Raw genomic sequence first — 16,509 nt, 5'->3', positions numbered from 1 at the left:
CCCCCAGCTAAAAATGGAAGTCTGTCCCTCAAGCAGCTCCCAGTCACCATCACCTGCCGTGAACAGGATAAGAAAGTAGGCAATATTAACTCACCACCGTGTCTCTTATTTTTTTCCTTCATCTTCTGCCATTTGATTTCCTCAAGTGTTTTTATTCCAAAATTCAGATTGCCCTCTGAAAACAGGAAACAGTTCATGAGACAGGCTTAGAGGCACTCACTGAGGACCACAGATCCTCAGGCTTCTTAGCGCTCAGGAACTTTCTGAAGTATTTCGAATAAAGCCTGTCAACACTCCTCACAAGTGAAAGAGCCATAGAACCAATGGCATTTTGCCCCTCCTTTCATCCTTCAGGGTTCAAAATGTAGTTTTAATTTTAATCCATTTACACAATATTAGATCCCTCTATCGTTAGATATGGCTTATCAACAGTGGTTGCAAGGCTGCACGTGCAGCCATTTAAACTCCATGCTGTGGCCCTGTTTTGTTCTCCAAAAGTAAAGAAAAGGAGTTCACCTTTCTGACCCAATGGGCACATGATGGTATTAATGGCAGAAATGAGATCATGGAAATAACCGACTCCATTCAGCACCCCTACATTTTGTTGTGTTTTTACACCACGCTGCTTTTGACTTAACTGTCAAGTTCTTCTGATTTATCCTACTAAGGTGCTGGCATACCTTGTTTAGTAGTAATAGAACTGCCTTTCCGAGTGGAAATCACCCGTAATCCATTTTTGCCTTCCGCAGCTGGATGCTGGACGGGAGTTTTAGTTTCTTCTCCTTCCTCAGAAAGTTGGTCTGAAGGGGAAAAATCGATTCAGTTATGCATAGACCAGGTTGGTCATGATTACGTAGCTCATGCAGTGACACTTCAGCCCATGGTTCATACAAAAAACTTTGTTGCTGTTTTGTTTTTTTTTGTTTGTTTGTTTGTTTGTTTTTAAACAGCTACACTGACCTGATGAACTCCTAAGTAGAATACACTAGGACAAAACATCTAGGACTCTAGATTCTCTCTGCAGCTTTAACTACTACACAACACATTGCTCTTCAGACAGAAAAAAGAAATTTCCTTCCTAGTTTCACATAGAACTTTACACAAAAGACCAGCTAAAGCCAGGAGTGGTTCTAAGCTTTCCTCCAACGTTTCAGCTTCTGTCCACTGACTGCCAGACAAAGCCACCAGTGACCTGGCCAGACTGCCTGCCCTATCGCTAGTCAGACCTCAGGTCATCTGTGATTTATACACTCATTTACAGCACAGATTCCTTCCAAGAACCAAAGATTTAACACATTCATTTACAGCACAAATTCCTTCAAGAACCAAAGATTTAACACATTCATTTACAGCACAAATTCCTTCAAGAACCAAAGATTTAACACATTCATTTACAGCACAAATTCCTTCAAGAAACAAAGATTTACACAATCATTTACAGCACAAATTCCTTCCAAGAACCAAAACATGCTCACCATCATCATCTTCATCATCATCTGCAGCATTGATTACAACTGGAGGGTGTGTAGGGCTTGGGACATTTTCAGAGTTTTCCACTTTCGTCACCCCCTTAGCTGTGGAGAGGGATTTGACTGGACAGAAAGTTTGTTTTGCTGCAGTGACATCTGAGCCACTTTCAGATCATCATCCGCGCACTCAGGCGGACTTGGCAGTGTAGCTAGAGGAAGAGGAGGATCATCGGTAATATGGCAGTTTAAAACTTTGACCACAATGCAAAGAGATGGTAGCAAAGGCAGATAACCCGCACAGACAACGAATTCAGCATCTCCTTTTGCCCATCCCATCACTGCTTACACCGTGAACAATGATTTCCCTTCCAACAACAACACATCTCCCTACCACCCAGCAAAAGAGGAAACAACAGGAAGCAAACTGCAAGGCAAACATCACACAAAGCAAAGAGAAGCTGAGCACGAAAGCAGAAAACAAACACCAGCAGTACACTCGGTGCAGTACACCTATGACTGCAGACCTTTTCCTGCCCTCACAAATGAACAGTTACCTGACGCCCCCTACAGGATTGGCACCCACTAAGTAATACTCAAAATTAATTCTTCAGCGCTTAAAGAAAAAGGACCTAAACTCACTCTTGCTTGGTGGTAAGAATTGTCCATCGATGTAACGTCCCTTTGCATGATGAAAAGCACAGTTGGCTTTCTGACAGCCTCCCGGCTGGTTCTCCCAGTAGCAAGGAATCTCACTGCGCTTTTTCTGAAGACAGAAAGAAAGAAAAGCTCGTGATAACATGCACCTGAGGCTTGCAAAGAGATGCACAGCTCCAGATCGTGACAGCTGTCACAACACAGTGCTGAAACAGCATTCCAAAGGTCAGTTTCTCAGTTAAGTGTAGTATTTCTGGGCATATTCACAAAGTTTGCATAAGCTGTAACCACTATGCACATTTAGTTTGGTCATCACTCAGTTTGAGAAGACAGGCACTCTCAGACATCACTTGAGGGTGGCTTAAACTAATACACCTAGGATTATACTAGGATTATTCAGAGGGAAAAAGAACATCTGAAATTGCCTAGGTTAACCCTGTCTAGAACTACTTCTTGGAGACTTAGTTCTGCTGCACCTTTAACTTTCCCCACTTCCTACCCCAGGCAGCTACAACAGCGTTATCTGAAGGACTGTGGGTCAGAAGACACCTGATAGTTCATTATCAAGCCTGCTCCCATGAGGATAGAACAGCCTGTTTATTACCCCCCTGCTCCAGCACATTTTAGCAGTCTATTTAACAGCTATTCTGCATCTCTTGAGAAAACTGTCAGCATCTAATAAAAAAAAATAAACAAATATCTTGCTAAGACATACCTAAGGCATTGATTTTATTTCCCTCTGCTTCCTCCCACCCCCTCTCTTGGTAACAGAAACCAGTATGATTTTGAAGCAAACAAATCTATCCTGCAAAAGCGCAATCAGTACACCTACGGCACTGAAAAATGCTTTTGTGGATTTATTTTGAGAACACATTGTTAGGCACTCACGTCAATTTCCATGTGTCTGAATCGGCAGACATTCCTGAAACAACGACCCTCCTGCCACAGCTTGCAGACCGTCTCATTGCCCAGAGCAGCTTCGCAGTGGCGGTAGGCACATTTGTCTCCCTGGAACCAAAAGGAAACCAACAAGGAAAATAGAGTACAGCCTCAAAAATGGCCATGCTGCTGCCTAATGGTGCTACAACTGAATTCACAATCTATCTGGTTCTCAAGTTAACCAAAGACCAGTGTGCTTCCTCCTCCTAATCTACTCCTTCCTGAAAAAAAGGGGGAAAAAAAGCAAAGCAAAGGAAAGCCAGCCATACCTTGCTACAGGTAGAATAGAAATAGAAGTAGCAATCGTCTCCTTGTTTAGACATGCCGACGAGTTCTGCTAACAAGCTCGGGTTCTCTCCACAGGGACTTCCTCTGCTCTTGGAGAGAGCTGTCTTCACCCTTGCTTGGGCTGAAAGTCTTCTACTGGCTTGTGATCAGTGAAATCTTCTTTTTAAAAGTAACCCGAAAGAAAGTAACAAGTGAAAAATAATGAGGAACAAACATTTTTCCAGCTTTCTTCAGTTAATCAAATCAAGTTATCAGTCTCTCAAAGAGAGCAAAGCCTTGAAATCAGCTGTTACATGAACTAACTAAATATTAAAGTTCTGTAAAGCTGCCAGGAGCTTTGTCAGCAAGCGTTCTCTTCCACATCCTCAATAATATGACCTGGAGCACATCTGGAAGCCTGAAAACAGAGTCACTCCTTAAAAAACCACCTGATGATACATGCAAGTCAATAATCAACTATGGCTACAAATAACTTCTCTAGAACACAGTTAGGACGCATTAAACAGCACGTTCCAGGCCCTGTGGGTCTTCGATTTCACCTACCTGGACAACCTCAGCAAAGTTATCGATCTTCAAAGGCTTCCAGTTAACTGCTCCTGTAGGCCGAACCAAGACTGAATCCGTGAATTAATAATAAAGGGGTAGGAAGAATTTTCCTCCTCACTTTGCCAAGGGAACCTCTCATCCACAATTCAAACATAGGATGCGCTTTTAAACAGCTTATAACTAAGAGAGGAAGCAAGTCCATTTGAATGCTCTCTCAGACTGGATGCAGCCACGGTTAGTTAGCTCTTCAAAAAAATAAAAAACAAAAACCAAAACAAAACAAAAACAAAAAAAAAACAGCGCATTTAGAGATGAACTCGTGATTCAAAGTGGCTGCAAAAATGAGGCTCCATCTTCCACAGCCGGACAATTTAACTTTTTTTTTCTTTTTTTTTTTTTTAATTTAAAATTCAGCATGTTCCAATCTCTGGTCTTCAAGATTTCTTCACCTATTAAGAAAACACAAAAACCTTTCCCCGTCTTTATTACCTGTACAGCAAAAAACATACCAGTGCATCTAAATCCACAGATGTGCATACGCATACACACATCTGTGTTTATACACACACGAGGAGGGAGTGAGAGAAAGTTAGCGAGAGCGACAGTGAAAATCAGAATTTTTGCCTTTTCGACACAGAGAGCGCGTAAAAATTCTCTCATTTTGAGGGAACTAGAAAAAAATGGAGGCTCTGCAAAAGATTTTGATGAGTATGCCTTCGAGGCCGATGCTTTGTAACATGAGGGATCTGGGGGCCAGCACACAAATATGCATACGGATGTACATGCATACAGGATAAACATATCTATACACACAAGCGTGCACAGTAGATGTTGTATGATCTCCATATCGAGAACAACTCGTAGCCCTGATCAGACATGTAGAGTTGCAATCAATTAACAGCAGCAAGACAGCAGATCAAGGGTACAGCAAGCTTTGAGAGGCAGGGGAATGCTCACTTTGCCAGTGGCACGGCTGCATGATACCAAGGATTTTGAATTACTTTGATTTTTTGGAAGCAATTTGGTTTTTCTTTCTGCGCTGTAGCTGTGGTGGTTTTACCGTGCTGGGCAGCTAAACCCCACAACCGCTCTCTCACTCCCCCTCCTTTAGATGAGGAGGGGGAGAAGTAAAGCAAAGAACAACTCACGGGTTGAGATAAGGATAATTTAATTAAAGGGAAAAAATTATAATAATTAAATAAAGACTACCATGAACTAAACAATTTAACTAAGGGGAAATAAAAAGGGAAAGGGGAAAAGGGAGGGGAAAAGGAAAAATAAAAAGAAGGGAGGAAAACAAACAAACAAAATAAATGAAGGCTATATGGAAGTGCAGAGGAAAGAAATTACTCTCTACTTCCCACAAATGAGCCATGATTGACCACGTCCTTGAAGCAAGGCCTCAACGCACGCAGCCGGTGTTCGAGAGGAGGACCGACGTTTTCCCAACGAGAGCCCACCCCTCCCCTCTTCTTCCTGTTTCCACCTTTTATTGCTGAGTGGGACATCACATGGTATGGAATATCCCTTTGATTGGTTTAGGTCAGCTGCCCTAGTGATGTTTCTCTCCTCACCTTTTTGCCCACCCCCTAGGAGGGTTAGAGAAAGGCCCAATGCTGTGCCACTGCTGCTCAGCAGTACACACAACACTGGTGTGATAACACTGCTGTTCCAGCTACAAGTACAGAGTACGGCACTGTATGGGCTGCTGCAGGGAAAGTAAACATTCCAGCCAGACCCAGTACAGTAGCAAATACCACAGGTTTGCCATCACGTGCTGTTCCCTAATCCATATATCCATCATCAGCCATTGCTGCAGGATCATGAAAGGTTAGAGAAGACGACTTAGGTCCAATTTAACAGCCAATGAGTTTTCGATGAGCAGAGCTGCAACAGATTTTATTTCGCCACAAGCATTTTTTTTTCTTTTTTTCTGATATGAAGTCAGAAATTTTGATTTTTTTTTTTTTTTAAAGACACTAAATGTCACAAAACCTGCAACCAGACCAGATAAAGTTCAATTCAGAGTGATTCTGAATCCTTTCATTAAAACGCTGCACATTTCTGTGCAAATTATTTCTGACTCTTCTGGACAAAAGTGGATGAAATAGTTCTTACAAATTAATAATAAAAGGTTGGAAGCTTTTACTCACACAAACACTAGTGAATTTTCCAGGAAATATTGTTTTGGCAGGGAATTTTCCCAAATCTAAAATAAAGAGAGGAAAAGTTGGGTTCTCATATTAGTTACTGCTTTTGACTGCTGGACAAAGGGAATAAAAACAGTAGTTAAGTGCAAGGTTTCCTTCTCTTCTTTAGTATGGATAGGAATCGTCACTTCGGACCTTTAGCACCTTCAGAAACACACCCAGTGCCATGCAGGTTCCTCTGCAGCTACTTCTAACAATTACTGGTGCTCCTTAGCATGGAAGTTTGACTCAAAACACTCTCCAGATTTAGCTCTTTTGACTGCCCAAGGAGCTCATCATTTTGCTTGTTGCCTTCCATTTTCCTGAACACACCGGGAACGCTGTTCAGAATCTGAATGGATCTGGTCTAAGGAATGGGAAGAAAGCAAAACCAACGATACCTTGCAGTATTCCAAATTCCAAAAAAGCAGTCTCATTTTAAAAAGGACCTCAAAAGCTTTTTTTTTTTTTAAACTGACATCTGCCAACATAGCAATCCAAGCGCTAAACCAACTGAAGTTGCCCCTGAAAGCCTGAATAAAAATGAGTAACTCTGGTGCACTCAGCAGGTCTGTAATAGAAGTTGGTAAGGGTTTTAGATTTCTTTTTTTTTGCTCCAGGGTGCTGGTAAAATTTTTGCATTAAGAGATTTTGAACCTTTTGTACCAAAGAATTAGAGATGCGCTACAGTGCCAGTAGCTGGGGGTCTGGAAATACACACCAACAAGTGTCATAAGCTTTGCCTTTGCTGAAGGAAGATGAATAGTACAAAGAAAATCTGTCTAGTTTGTTTTACAGGCTTGTCTTTCTCAGTACGGAACAAACTGACCTCCCTGGTCTAACTTTGCAGTGCCTATTCTGCCTTTGTCCTGCAGAGAAGAGCAAGAAAGGAACAAATCTATTTTTGCACCCCAAAAACGCATTAGAGGAGGATTATCACACCCACCTAAGGGTACTTCCTTGTTTGTTTATAAAGCACAAAGCATTTCTCTTGGACAGTCTCTGTTGCTGGCCTCTTTTGTGCCTTCCATTTATAATAAAGATATTAAGATGCTTACCCCTTGCTTGTTTTTTTTTTTTTTATTTGTTTGTTTGTTTGTTTTTGTTTTTTTTAAAGAACAGTGGAAGTGGAGAGTCGGATGACAAGCAAGAACAAACACTAGAAACTCCTTGTTCTGCCCCTGCTTTTTAATCACCCAGCATCACCCCGGCTGCAAAACAGCCTCTGCTGATTTACCTGCTTGTTAAAGCACCCCACAGGCTGCAAGTGCGGTGTGCTAGGTGTCAAGTTATATTTAACGGTGCACACGTAACCATTCATCTTCCCACAGTCGAAGCACAGAACAGCCTCTTGCTAACACAACTCATCCCTGCTGCTGCAAGAAACCTCATGGCCTGCAGGAAAACCTCAAGCTAAGAGTTCCAAAGCAAAAGCAGAAAACGCATCATTTGTACTCTTTCTATTTGAGGGAATTCTAGCTGCTAAATGCTGCCTACATCTGAGGGCACGTTCTGAGGCTGCCGGGAAGGACACTCAACACCCACTGACAGCAGGAGTGCAAAGATGCCAGCCAAGAAGGCAAAGGTTAGAGCTGAACGCTGCCTCAGCTTCCTCCAGCAGCCAGCTGGGGGTCACCTTTCACCACGCTCTCTGAGACTCGGAGCCCCGAGTTACCGCAGCCGCCACGTACAGCTGCTCCTTGCTGGCCCAAACTATTTGAAGAGTCTTCAGACTTCAGGGACCTGTTTTACGACAGCCTCAAGATCAAATTCATCTGTTCCTGAAGGCGCTGATCGTCCTGCTGTTTCTGTAGCTGTCAAAGAACAATCCTGAACTGAGGCACTCGTCTGATCAAACAGTGCTTCGGCACAGATTTGTCTTTAGCTTGACACATCAAGGTGAAGAGGAATCGATTCTTGCAAGCAACCTCTCAAGCAGGGATCTAATAAGGTGACCAAAACGACAGATCTGTTGTGCAGATCTGAGCACGTCACTCTGCAGGGAATCACTTTCAAGCCTAAGATGTTTCACCCATCTCCCTGCCCCAGAGCGACACAAGGAAAGCTCTTAAGCAATTGCTAGCCTCTCCTCAGTGCTCACGAGTCCCAAATCACTAATTTTACAATATATAAACCATGGCAGCTGGCACCTAGATGGCACACGGTGACACTGCACACGTGGGCAGTGCTGTCAGGAGCTGGAAAGTCAGGGGTGAGGGGGTTAAGGGAAAACCACACATCAGTTTAGCAACTTGGCTCCCGTAGGATACTTCCTACGGCAGGAGTTTTAGCAAAGTCCCTCCCTCAGAGGGACCTGCTGGCTAATTAAAACAGGACTTCTGCTGGAGCAGTCAGAAGGCAGCAGGGTATCAGGAGATATCCAGTGGGCATCACCGTCAGCCTGTGGCAGTTTGGGGTCCAGGTATCAGTGGTTATGCGTGGTTTTCTCTGCTTCACTTTCTCCAAAGCTGTGAAAAAATAGTTCTTTTACAGCACTGTACAGTCACACGTTACGGATGGAACCAGCTGCATCAACTTCCAGTACGACGGTGTTGGAAAAAGGTGCCTTTGGTGGTCAGGAGCACAACAGCTCTGGTGAGGTGTTATTTAAGTGTGTTCTTACATCTGAGTTTCCTCATAGCAGTATGTAGCTGAGGGGGTCCAGGTTTCCCAGGTAAGATTGATGTTTTTTCTCCTACCAAGCACCAGCTCAGTATACAAAGCTCTGTTAATAACACCCAAGCGTGTAGATGTTAAACTGAAACTGCTTTTAAACCTATTTGTTGTTACGAAAATAGCTTAATACACCATCTTCACAGGGTAAAAATTCACATGGAAGGACAAAAAAACCCAGAAGCGCTTCCTGAGCTTCAGTTTACCAACAGCACCATCGGATTTAGATCCTGGCCTGGCAGCCAGGATGCAGGGTCTGTAAGCATTGCTGCGATGTGCAAGTGCCAAGGCAGGTTTCTGGCCTGCCCTGAATAAAATACCTTTTTTTTTTAATACAAACAGCGTGCCAGGTACGCTGTAATGCCAATGTGCCAGCTCAATAGAGGATGTCAAACAACAGAGGCGTTTATCCTAATTTCTGGCATGAAAACACTTTTAACAGCATTCTTTTCATGAAGAAAACCCTCTCTATCTTCTCCAATGCTCCAGGATCTGCTGCAGCTGCAGCAGCCGCGCTGGTACAACCCACATCTTTGCCAAATCTTTTCAATAATTGTGCTTTACCTCGGCAATGTTGAGGTCACTCCTCTTCCTCCTCCAGCTGAGCAAGCAGCTCGCTGGCTCTGCCACACCGCAGGTGCGGAAGCGAAAGCTGGGAACACAGGAGTCAAACTCTCAGTGCTCACAAAGCCACCAGGGCAGAGGGCTGACACAGAGGCACCCCGGATCCGCTCTCCCTCCCCGCTGCGAGGCTCGCAGCAGCCCCAACCCGAAGCACACACAATGCTTCGCATGGTGATGTCACCGCTGATTCTGAGTCCCCACGTGAGGATCTGCTTCACCACTCTCAACGTTGGTGTTGGTTTTTGATTTTTGTTTTTTTTTTTTTTTTCTTTTAAACATTCTCAGCTTATGGGAAACCATCAGGTAAACCACAGATCGCTAGGGAAGAAGGCCCACACGAGGGAAGTCCGTGCTTTTCTTCCAGGCAGTGGCACGTGCTTTAACACGCCGCGTTCGACAAAGCAGCTCTCCCCGTTTTGCTCAGTGGCAACAGGCACGACTGCAACGCACACAGGTGTAGGCAGCACCTGCAGGTCCCAAACCCTTAACCCGTTTTTAGAGAGCACCAATTTTTTAAGTAGTGCTTTTCCCTTAATCCATGACCCCTTCTTTCCTTTATTTCTATCGGGTGGCTCTCCTCCATTTTCCTCCTCAGTGTCTGAGCAGACACTGGGAATCGTTTCCGGAGGAAGGGCACGGCTGAAGCTCCTCCATCTACTCTCCGAGAAAAGAGAGTATGTTAAAGAATACATCTTTCCTTTCTTTTCCCTTTTTTAAATACAATTTCTGAAATCAACGCTGCGGCCTGGCAGCAAATACCTACGGGACTAAAGGTGATTCCTCATCCTCACTGTAACGTTGTAGTTAACCTCCCAACGAACCCATCTCCCCAGGAAGCGGCCATTTGAGATGGGAAGGGGCAGAGCAAGAGGAAGCTCTCCTTAGCCTAGCTCTTCCCCCAACACCACCTCGCCACCCAGCACCAAATTCAACTCACCTGCTCCGCCCGATCACTCGAACGGGCGTCCGACGCTGGCACACGCCGCAGCGGTGGTTCTGACGTGCCTTAAATCACCTCTCCGCAGAATATCTCGGGTCTGTACGCTCAAATAACGCAGTATTTGAGAAATAACGCCCAGAGCTCACACTCTGAGTGCAGCCCAACAGCACCGAAGCACCGGTAGGCTAAACATTCCAAACCTGGCAACAAGGCTGACCCAAGCAACAGCACGGAACCCTTCTGCACCTTCAGCGTGGACATCAGCGTAAGGAAACACAGACCTCCTCGATCCAAATTTTAAGCGAGAAACGCAAAAGGTCACCCAACCGGCTTGTTTTCAGCAAGCTAAAGGAGAAATTAAGGCGACAACCGGGTGCATCCAGAGTTAGTCAGATCCTGAAGGCAGTTCCTTGGGGGAACGGAGGAGCAACGCGCCAGATGAGGGCTGCCTTACAGCGCACCCCTTAGAGGCACTGCTACGGAAGGAAGGCAGAAGGTTGGAACTCGAAAGAACTAGCAAGGCGCCCGTTAAGGGGGAAATCTTTCATTTTTTTCTCAGCAGAACCTCCCCTCTCCCTCCCCCCCCCCCCAACCCCCCCCATGAAGGCAGACCGGGGACTCTTTGCTTCCTTAGGGAGAGGGCAGGGACGGGGCAGGGTGGTGGGACAGATGGCCAGAGGTTCGGATGGACGGACAGACAGCCGGACAGAGGGCCCAGCAAGGCCTGACGAAGGGCTCAGGAGCGGGAGGGAAGGGCAGGGCGAGGGGAAAGGCAGAGAAGTACAAATCTCTTTTTCCTTGTGATAACTTTTCTTGACCAAAAAACACGACTGTGAATGAGGCAAAATGAAAGATGTAACATGGGGACGTGCGGATACTCACGATGATGCAGCCTTCTATCCGCATGTTCACCTGCTCATAGAGCCACACCTGGATCCTCGACCTCTGCAGAACGAAGGAGGAGAGTAAGTCGGGCCACAAACACTGAGCACTTTTGTTCTCTCATGTGTTCAGAAATACCTGCTAGCCACAGCCACGACAGCTCCCAAACGCTCCGAGGAGCAACTCTCAGGGGCAGTTCCAATGTGCAATCTGACATTTGAGCGTTATACCATCGGGTGAATACTACACGTTTGGTGAAGAACACGTTTCCAGTCACAAGGGAACACCCCTGCACGCCCGGCTACACGAGGGGGAAATGCCGGGCTCCTTGTGCCCACCAGCACACCGCACAGCTCTCCATCCCCCACAAACCCGTCCCGGGACACAGCCAGGAGCCGAAAACTCACCGAGGGGAATCCCCAGACCCTCCCCACTCCCCCCACACTCCCCAAATCCCCATCCCCGCCCCCTCCCCGCGGTACTCACGTTCTGCAGGTAGCGGAAGATGAGGTTCTGGGGCGCTGCGTTAAGGGCTCAGCACGGGGACGACAGTTCCGGGCTCGGGACAACGCCCCAAACCCCACAGCGAGGCCTCAGGGCCCCGCGACAAGGCCTCAAGGCCCGGGCCGAGCCCCCTGAGGTCCGAGCCGCCCCCCACCCACCTCCCCGGCACCCCCCAGCCGCAGGAAGGATACGATGGGCTGCACCATCACCTTCTGCACCTTCTGGCCCTGCCCGCGGTACGCCATGGCTGCTGCCGCCTCGCCGCTCCCGCTCCCAGCACCGCAGCCAGAAGAGGCGAAGGCTGATGGTAGAACAGGGCTTCTTGGGGTGAAGGGAAAGCGAGGGCAGGTGGGCGCAGTCTCTGAGCTCTCCTCCTCCTGAGTTTGCTTTTTCTCCCCCATTTCTGAGCCGGCAGAAGTCCCCGTGAAGTCCTTCGGCACGATGAAGGCCTGCGTGAGCTCCAGCAGCAGTTTCGTTGGCGGAGGTTTTCCCTGGTGGGGCCGGGGCGTCACAGCACACACACACACACACACACACAGAGACGCGTGGTTTTGTCCAAACATTAAGTATTTACAACAAATTCGACAAGCGCTTTTCCTCTGCCAGCAGCAAATGCCTGAGGGCCCCCACAGCTTCACAAATCATAGCGGGAAGTGCCTACCGTGCCGCGAAAAGTTCGGAAAATAATTCAAAATTGATCTGCTAGGGGAAAAAAAACGATGGCTGGTGGCAGGGTACACAATACACCCGAATCTCAGCTCTGTCCTCCGCAGGGTCAGTGCCCACGCCCAAGTGCGATGCTGATGGCACCCGAACATTTGCTGTAGCAGGCAGCAGAGCCAGCAGCTCAGGGGAGCAAGTTTTAAAACCAAGAGGCACTTAAACAACCCTTCATCGACCCTGTGACTGCGGCAGAGTCCCGACTGCTCGCCCCGGAGTCCTCACACAGGCAAAAAGCACCAACCAAAGCCTGGGGGAACTTTGGTATAGCACAAGAGAAGGGAGTGGGGGTAGTGGAGCCGCATGGCAGAGCTGCTGCTTTTCACCATTTGATCCTCCCTGATAATTGAAAGGAAGGCTGGGTGGGCTGACCCCCACCCCCATTCCTGGCAGCAAGTTTGGTCCACAACACACTGGAACAACGATTCTGCTCCCTCCCACCCCTACAGCTTCATCATCTGACACGGGTACAGTCAAAACAATGGCATACACGAGTAAAAGTCAAGAGTTGACATAGTAACTCCAGGATTTGGCTATCAACTGTCCGAGAAATCAGAACACCGAAGCTTCACAATGTGCCCAACATCGAGTTGTGCCAAGGGCGGAGGAAGGAAGAAGCTTTACATTTAAGCCTTCAGAGCATCGCTCCATCAGAAGATCGATTTGCAGCCACCATGGCGTGCCAATGGAGATCTTTCTGTGCCAAAAGAAGTGCTTTGTCCTCTCGATATCGAAGGTAACCACCTATAGTTACAGAATGGATGCACAAGACCTTAACTCTGACCAGCAGGGAAATTTAGGACAACTGAGGGCAGATCCTGCCAATTTCTACCACTTCGGACTGTGCTTTAAGTCTCATTGCAAAGCCTCAGTTAGAAAAAGGATCACCTCGGGGTATCCAACAAGAAGAACAGTTTTAATTTTTTTTTTTTTTAATTATACCCTAGGACTACGCAGTTCAACTGTCAATCATCTCGGAGAGTTCAAGGAGGAGGTCATCCTCGTCCTTCCCTGGGTCTAAGTCGATTTCGGCTTCCAGTCTGCCTCCTGAGATTTCCCAAAGTAGCTTCTCAAAATCTTCATCCGCAGATAAGGGCACGTTCCCTGTGGAACTCAGCCAGCGTGTCCGTGCCTCTTCTGGCTGGGAAGAAGCTGAGGTCGAGGTCTCGAGATCCATCTCCATCTGCTCCTCAAATCTTTCCGGGCTTCCAAGACGCACTTCAGGTCTTGGGAGAGCAAGAAAGAACAATCAGGATATGCCATTTCTTAACGGGAAATCCTTTTCCTGCAAACCGGCTCTTAAAACTGTAGGCAAGCCCTCCTATGCTTCAATCTTACACAGGGATTGTTATCAATCAACCCAGGGCTACATTTAGAGCCCAATGTGTTACCAGGTACATTTTTCAGTCTGGGGGTTTATCTGTGAAGCCAGGGCACCTGGAGTTGAGGTGGCATTCTTGAGGACCAAAAGGCAGAGGACACTACTCATCATCTATCACCTCACGAGGAAGTAGAACTTCACCTCATCCTCGTTCAGGTATTCAGACAACCCAAGAAGTCACCGGAAAGCTGTGCTGACTTGCAGCATTTCAAGAAAGCCTAATTAAGCAATCCTGCTAGCTGCTAGAAAGTGGTTTCAGGTGACTTATTCCTTTGATGGATTTTGGCTTCAATTATCTCAGAACCCTCATTTTTTCCCACATGTGACAGAACTTATGTTTCCCTGGGGATATACACTGATTAAGAAAAAGAACAAGTTGGGGTTGTCACCTGTTTTGGGGATTTTCTTCAAGTCTGATGGCTGGGACGTGCTCCGGCACGTCTGAAACACCCTAGAAAGCAGCAAAACAGTATTTATGACACATGGGTAAAAGATTCCTTAATAGCTTTTTCCTCCACACTGCTTCTCCTCTGGCATTGCGGAGCCGTGGCCAAAATACAAAACCAAGGTGCTCCTGAAGAAAGTTCACATTCACCTGGAGGTTACTCACGATCTGGTGTCTTTTAAGAACATGGCATTAATGGACAAAATCCCCCACACCAGAGAAATCACAGCATCAGAGTACCGGTTAAAGAGTGCCATTCATCTCATAAATACAGAAGGGTTCTACAAGCATCCTGGAGACAGCTACTGGATTTCTAAGGAAACAGAAGGCCTGCAGAACGTTTGAGTTTTCCACCTTTTCAAATAGAGGAGGGTAGAAATTTAACAAGGGATCCATCGCTGCATTAGCCCCTGGCCTTACCATGGCTGCTTTTCTGGCTGGAGGTCCCATCATGTCAGCATCAAAGGCAGTCTGTAGTTCCACAGCTGCTATGGCAGACGGGTAACTCCCAGGTGCCTTACGTTTCAGTGCCTTCTTCTTGGGGAAAGTGACTTTCCCACGCGAAGGCTTCGCAGATGTCATAAAGTTGGCTAGAGTAAAAGGAAGAGAGAACTGATACAGTCTTGCTCTGCCTCAGGAAAAATCCAGGTTCTCTTAATCATTTCCACAGTCCTTCTACACACTTAAATGCATTTGGCCAGCACAATTACACCGCCATTGCCTGGATTCTCAGGAATCTTTTCCACATAGTAAACTCTGTCTACCAACAAGCCATACAAAGGAACAAAGAAACCGAAGAGCTACAGTAAATAATAATCCAGGACAAGGGAAACCTCAGACACATAGCAATCCTAAGTGCAAGCTAGGTTCACAAATATAGACAGCTTTTATATTTAAAGTCCTGCTCCCGCTAGGAAAGGAAAAAGCAGCAGTTATAGTAGGACAAGAGTGTATGCAACTCTTGTACCAGCTTCCTCTCCCTTGCAGTGATGTCCCACAGTTAAGTTGTTCTACAAAGTCCACATTTGTAGTGGCATTTTCTAGTCTCCCGTTCCTTACCTAACATCTGGCTGGCAGGAAAAGAAACAAACTAAGAAAAAGAAAGTACACCCTTCGCTTCGTAGCACTGCGTGGCAAAATGCACCCAGCCAGAGTTACAGCATGAGAATTGTCATCTTCTGTCTGTATTTCAGAAGACAACCTAAGTAACTCTTAACCTTCAACACTTACTTTTAGCTTCCTGGCCCTGAAATTGAGCTGCCACTTTCCCTGCTGGTTCAGTATTACAGAAGCCAGCAGTAGATTTGACAGCAGCTTCCTCCTGCCGAAGCTTCTCTTGTTGTTCTCTCTGTTGCCACTTCTCCCACCGTCTCTCTTCAAAGCTCTTCTCTGGACATTTACGAGTTCCACTCTGCTGAGTGGGCTAGAAGGAAAGAAAAGTAGTGCATGAGTAGGACAAAAAAAAATAAATAAAATCCGTGGAGATTTCGTTAAGAAAATCTGATCAGCAATCCCTCCAAAATGGTCTTGATGTGGAACAGCATATTAATCTCGTTCAGGTTACTGTTGTTTTTTTTGTTTGTTTGTTTGTTTGTTTGTTTTCCCATAAAATTCTGCCTGTAACAAGAGCCATGCTTTACTATGGACGCAGTCTCACATATCTGCAATATCCACTATGGCAAGCTTCTTTAAACAGCTAGGGTGTTCTGCTGTACATCTATTTATCACATTCTTTTTAAGCAGCAGAAAGTCATACAAGTTCCCCTATACAGTATCCACTGACAGACTGATTTCCTTGAACACAGAACTCTGGCCTTCTGTATTAAATCCTTCATGTCTGACAGATCAAGTCAGTAAGAACAAAAAGAATTCCCTCCACGTTAACTGTGTAGATTTCAGCTGGTGCTAACAGGGTTTCTTTCTTGCTGTGGTATAAACAGACTGATTCCAAGTTTGAGGATTACAGAGTTGTCTGGAAATGCTGCTGGCGATAGGATTTAGACTGCACTGCAGCTCCTACCAGCTGCTGAAGGGTAAGAACACACTCAAGAGGGTGGCACACGGTGAGTAACAAAACTTGTCAGAATTATCAGAAATTGTACGAATGTATGTGTGTCTTCACAGAGGACTCACCTGTACATCAGGTCCAGAGGAAAGTTTAGGAAAAGGCCGGTTCAATTCCACTGCCTTCTTTTCTTCTTTTTCAGGTGCTTTAAAAAAAGACAAAAAAAAGTGTTGTCAACGGCAGAAATAAA

This window comes from Aythya marila (genome assembly GCF_965140915.1).
Source record: "Aythya marila genome assembly, contig: HAP1_HAP1_SCAFFOLD_182, whole genome shotgun sequence".
Lineage (NCBI taxonomy): Eukaryota > Metazoa > Chordata > Aves > Anseriformes > Anatidae > Aythya > Aythya marila.
The sequence above is the reverse complement of the archived record's forward strand: the minus strand, read 5'-3'. Positions refer to the sequence as shown.